The sequence below is a fragment of the Felis catus genome, chromosome X (genome assembly GCF_018350175.1).
Source record: "Felis catus isolate Fca126 chromosome X, F.catus_Fca126_mat1.0, whole genome shotgun sequence".
NCBI classification, from domain to species: Eukaryota; Metazoa; Chordata; class Mammalia; order Carnivora; family Felidae; genus Felis; species Felis catus.
Genome location: NC_058386.1, coordinates 112,175,376 through 112,181,418, shown reverse-complemented (window position 1 = coordinate 112,181,418; position 6,043 = coordinate 112,175,376).

Genomic DNA, 6,043 nt, shown 5'->3' with positions numbered 1-6,043 from the left:
CCCAATACAGGGTCAAGTCCGTAGTACCTACGCCGTATGTGTTGAGTGAGTAAATGTTCCAAATAATTGGGGTGGGAAAACTGAAAGCTTGCCTCAGTGTCTATAGTGGAAGCCAACCGGGGGTCTAAGCTGTCTGCGTCCTCCAAGCCTGCAGGGTCTGGTCAGTGACCCAGCCTCCTGGCCGCTTCCTCACAACTTGCCCCGCCAGCCACCTGAGCCACGCTGTCACGCAGGATGCCGTGAGAAGTCAGCCCAGACACCAAGACTGCCCTGCACACGACGCCCGAGGTGAGCTGACTCCTGCCCGCGCCCCCGGACCCTTTATCCACGCGCACACCTCTGCGGTCTTGTGTGCTCCGTGCTCTCCCCCGGGGGCTCTTTTCCTCCACCCCAACATCCTTTAGGACCCAGTCTGTGCCACCGCTCCCGGAGCTTGCACAGGTGTCGTGCAGAAGACTGCACGTACCGTCGATCAGTGTTGGATGGGTGGCTGGATGGGTAACAACAACAACAAAAAGAAGCAGTGACCAGAAATGGGCATCAAATCTGAGTTAAAGGCTGTGCGTTCGAGACATTCACAGCAGAGAGGTGCAGGAGAGAGGAGTAGGGTTTGTGACGGATTATTGGACTCAAGTGGGGCTCAAGTCCACAGGAAAGCGTGCAGGAGAATTCAGAGGAGCTCCAGGAGCGGGCCGTGGGAAGTTCCCTGTGTATTTCACTGGCGTTCTTGAGAGTTGCCGAATTGCCTGCTGGGGTTACTCAGAGGAGTGTGGTCTGGAGGGGGTACATTTGCATGCTGATGTCCTTTAGATTGGAAATCAAGGGTCGCAGGCTTTTTTATTCATTTTTTGAGAGAGAGTGTGTGTGAGCGGGGCAAGGGGAGAGAGACAGGGAGGCAGAGGATCGCGCTGACAGCAGCCAGCCCGAGGCGGGACTCGAACTCACAAGGAGATTGTGACCTGAGCCGAAGTCAGGTGCTCAGCCGACAGAGCCACCCGGGCGCCCCAGATTACAGTCTTTTTAAAAAGAAACCTTCCTAGGGGCGCCCAGGTGGCTCCGTCGGTTGAGAGTGTCCGACTTCGGCTCAGGTCGTGATCTTGTGGTCCGTGAGTTCGAGCCCCGCGTCGGGCTCTGTGCTGACCGCTCGGAGCCTGGAGCCTCGGATTCTGGGTCTCCCTCTCTCTCTGCCCCTCCCCTGCTCATGCTCTGTCTTTCTCTGTCTCAAAAATAAATAAAAACATTAACAAAAAAAATTAAAAAAAAAAAAGAAACCTTCCTAAATACCCTCAATGTGGGTGTGGTCTTTGGTCTACTGCCTGGCAAGGCCTATTTTCCTTGGTCTCCTACATCTCAACCGTTTTAAGATGCCTTCCTGTGCACTTGCACCGCTGGGTGCAGGCAGGTGTTCTGGGGGCCGCGTGGAAACCCACCTGAGCGCTGCTGTCTATGACGGTCCGTTCCGGACTCCAGGTTCTGCTGGGCGCTCTCGGGGAACGACCTCATTAAATCCTCACCAACCCTGTCAAGCAGGTATTACCATCCCCACTTTCCAGACGTGGACACTGAGGCCCACAGGAGGAGAAGTGATTTGCCTTGGTTATAAAGTTAGTGAAATAGCAGAGCCTAGATCAAGACTGTATCTGTCTGACTCCAGACACAATCATTACACGGCAGTGAGTATTTCTGCTTTAAAACATTTTTTTTTTTAATTAGAGAGAGAGAGAGAGAGAGAGAGAGAGAGAGTGTGTGTGTGTGAGAGAGAGAGTCGGGGAGAGGGGAAGAGGGAGAGAGAGAATCCCAAGCAGGTGCTACGCTCCGCCTGGAGCCCGATGTGGGGCTCGATCCCACAACCCTGGGGTCATGACCCGAGCCAAAAATCAAGAGTCTGCGCTACTCAGGCTCCCCTCCTATTTTTTTCTTTTTTAACTGGAGGTTCACAGAGAAAAAAATTGTACTTAGTTTCATGTTCCGCGTTTCTGTTGCCTTCGTTTAACTGCGATTTCCCCGTACGAGGAGCACACTGCGTTTTGTAGACATTTGCTTCCTACCAGGTAACAGAGGTCGTTAATATTTCATACTAGGCTCATTTTCTCTTTCTTTGGAAATAAAAAGCATTGGTCATTTCAAGCCTTCCCTCCCCCAACCCTTAGAGGGAATGTAAAAGTAACATGTTTGTTAAAAAAAAAAAAAATGGAATGAAGTTAGATAATTTATAATCAGAACGTTATAGGTAGACCAGAAATGTCCTCAGGTCCTCCTCATTTAGTAGAACAACTTTGAAAATGTTCAAGTTTGGAACAACTGCACGTACCGTTTTGCGACCTACCATGAACTATATAATAAAAACAGATTCTTTACTTTTTTTATTTTTATTTATTTTTAATTTTTTTTTAACATTTATTTATTTTCGGGGCAGAGAGAGACAGAGCACGAACAGGGGAGGGTGAGAGAGAGAGGGAGACACAGAATCGGAAACAGGCTCCAGGCTCTGAGGGGTGAGCACGGAGCCCGACGCGGGGCTCGATCTCACGGACCGTGAGATTATGACCTGAGCTGAAGTCGGACGCTTAACCGACTGAGCCCCCCAGGCGCCCCATAGAAATAGATTATTTATTTTTATCTACACTATAATTCTCGTTCTCTACTCCCCGAGTACGTTTTTATCATAGAAATGTTGTCAACATAAACTATTTTTACAGTATTGCAAATTTTTTTTTTTTGCTTTACCCAACCCCCAGAATTATTTCATGAGCTACTTCACCGAGTGATATGCATTTATTCATTTTTCCTTCATGCGATAAAGAGCCAATTCTATGTCAGGCCCTGTGGTAGACACTGAAGTCACCATGAACAGGTGAATAGGACACGGTCTTAGTCCTCAAAAAGCTCACAGAAGAGTAGGAACGTCTTCCACTTGGCTAAGAGCTGTGGGCGCGGTGGGGGAGGGGGAGGGGGAGGGGTGTTCCAAGCAGAGTAAACCACATGCGGTACCGAGGGTTGGAACTTAAGACACCGAGAGGCGTATTGGCAGGAGACGCTGAAGCAGGGGAGTGGAGAAATCAGACTTGTGTTTAAGAATTCACCTTGGGGGCGCCTGGGTGGCTCAGTCGGCCGAGTGGCCGACTTCGGCTCAGGTCGCGATGTCACGGCTCGTGAGCTCGAGCCCCGCGTCGGGCTCCGTGCTGACGGCTCAGAGCCCGGAGCCCGCTTCGGGTTCCGTGTCTCCCTCTCTCTCTGCCCCTAACCCACTCGCCTTCTGTCTCGGTCTCTCTCAAAAGTAAATAAACATTAAAAACAACAAAAAAAAAAACCACACAAGAAGTCCCCTTGGCTGTGTGTGGAGGTCAAATGACAGGGAGCAAGAGTGGAGGCGGGGAGGCTGGGAGCCTGGTGGGGCATTCCGGAAGCGAGGTGACAGTGACGCGGACTTAGGATAGTGGCAGCCGAGATAGAAAGAAGTAGATTAACGTAGGAACTGTTTCAGAAAGAGAGCTGATTGTGTTCATGCCGGTGTGGATGTGGAGTGAGCACAGTGGGAAGGAGTCGAGCCAGGTTTCTGGCTTGGGGAGCACTTGTCTCGTGTTGGGGGAGGGGTCAACAGTTCCCTTTGGACCCATTGGGCTGGGGGGCCTGGGCCCACCATTTGGAGATGCAGGCAGTTGGGGACAGACTCCAGGGGGGCAGGTCAGGACTACAGGCATGAAGGTGGTGCTCGAACCCATGAGCTGGCAAAGCGGGGGAGATGGCCTGCTGCGAGCATGTGGGACAGGAAGAGAAGAGGGTAACGGGTGGGACCTGGGGTTCTTGGAAAGGACAGGGTGACCTCATGAGGAAGTACTCTGAGGGGGTGAAGGCAGTTGGCTTGGGGAGGCTGACGCTCAGGGGAAAGAAGGTTCTGGGCCGGAGCTACGGGAGGTGTCCTTTAGGGAGCGGTAGGAGGTACGAGAGCAGGAGAAATAGACTAGAAAATGTAGTCTTTGTATCTAGAGCATTCCTTCTGGTAACAGATGTGGTCAGCAACTTGGTCGCCAGAGGCCAAGATAACGGGGAGATACCACTCCCAAAGAAGAAGAAGGCGGGGTGACGTGCAGGGGCGATGTTTAAACCCGGGGAGGTGAGGATACGAAGACTAAAAGTTTCGTCCAGGCTGGACGTACGTTCCCTTTGGAGGAAGCCTACCAAAGGGGTGATGCCTCTCGCCCTCCCCCGCCCCCATGACCCCGCCAGGCAAGTGTGGCTGTGCACAAAGTGGCACTGAGCTACCTCGAGGCAGGGAGAGTCATGGCCCGGTGTGTGGTCTCTTTTCTCTGGACCAGGCCAAGCCCTCTTCTCAGCTGGACCTGGGGTCCTGGCCTTCCTACGGGAGCCTGACATCTATAAGAACCTCATGAGCAACGTCTCCTTGCTGTCATGGCCGCTGCCCCACCTCCTTCAAGCATCCCATGCAGAGGACAATGTGGAAGCAGGACCTTCCGCTCCGGAGGGCAAGACGGCACTGTGGACGTATCGGTACGTGGGTCCCCGAGTCAACCCATGTCACCTCTGCTCACACCAAAGTTCTCTCGTGGAAGTGCGTAGCCGAGCAAGTACAGCCACTCTGGGTCTCTTATGCGAAAAAGCCCTCTATCGCAAGGGACAAAGAATGGCCCCGTCGGCCTCGGTGGAAGGATGGAGGGCCAGGTTCCCAGCTCCAGGCCCTCTCGCCTAAGGTAGAACCACCTAGGCAGCTATTAAAAAGGTAAAGCAGGGGCGCCTGGGTGGCTCAGTCAGTTAAACGTCTGACCTTAGCCCAGGTCATGATCTCACGGCTTGTGAGTTCGAGCCCCGCATCAGGCTCTGTGCTGACAGCTCAGAGCCCGGAGCCTGCTTCGGATTCTGCGTCCCTCTCTCGCTCTGCCCCTCCCCTGCTCATGCTCTCTCTCTCTCTCTCAAGAATAAATAAACATTAGGAAAAAATTTTAAAAATAAAAAGGTAAGGCAACTGCTTCTCATCTAAGCACCCCCCCTCACCTCCAGCCTCACTAAATTGTGATTAATCAAGGGAAAAACAAAGTCTCTTTTTAATCTCCTGCAGCCTTTCCAGAGCAGGCTGGAGATAAAGACCCCGATCGCTTTTCCCTGAACGGGCTTCATTCACATCATTCATCAAAGGCTATCGCAGACCTCCGGGGACTGTGCTGTCACCAAGATACTTTGTGGTGCAACCGAGCTTGAGAACCGAGTTTGCGAAAACATCACCAAGGTCGGAGAGAGACCCCCTCGGAAAGATCCCCCCACCCCCGCCCCCAACCCGGCGGCGGCAGGCTCGAGGGGCTGGATCACAGCAGTAATGTTAAGGGCTCTTTATTATTCAAAAAATAAATAACAAGATAATCACAAGTTCACTCTGGAAACAATGGAGACTGCAGGTAGATACGAGAGATTTCCTTTAAATACAGTCATTTCGGGAGGAGGAGTGGGCAGGCTGAGAGCGGCTGCCTCTGCTCTCTTCCTCCCACCTACAGTGGTGGAGACGGGACAGGGTTGAAATAAGAGAACCGAGTAGTAACAGCCTGACTGTGTGCGGATGAGGGGGGCGGAGGAGGGAGAGAATGAGTGTGGGGCGGGGGGAGGCCGGGGGGGGGGGGTGGGCAGGGTTTTTCAGTTCTCCGCTGCAGAGCAGACTTTCTAGAGCCTGCCCCCTCCATCGTAGGGGCCGCAGGAACCCGGAAACAACGTCTTCAGTAATCAAAGACATCACCCACGGAAAGACACTGCACGCAAAGACACAAAACTAAACTTGACGAATTTTCTGCCGTTTACTCTGAACTCAATCTGTGCATAATGGTCTCGTCTTTTCATGGGACTCTCCGGACGTCTGCCTCGGGTGGGGGCTGGGGGGGCTTGCCGCTTCAGACTATAGACTCTGACGGACCCGGGGCCTGCTTGGGCTGCTCGGCCCCGCGGTTCGCGAGTCGCAGCCCTGCAGGCCTGGGGGTGTATAATAAATAGTTCTCCGCGAGGAGGATCCTAGGGTTATAAATAGGCAGTTCAACAGGGGGTG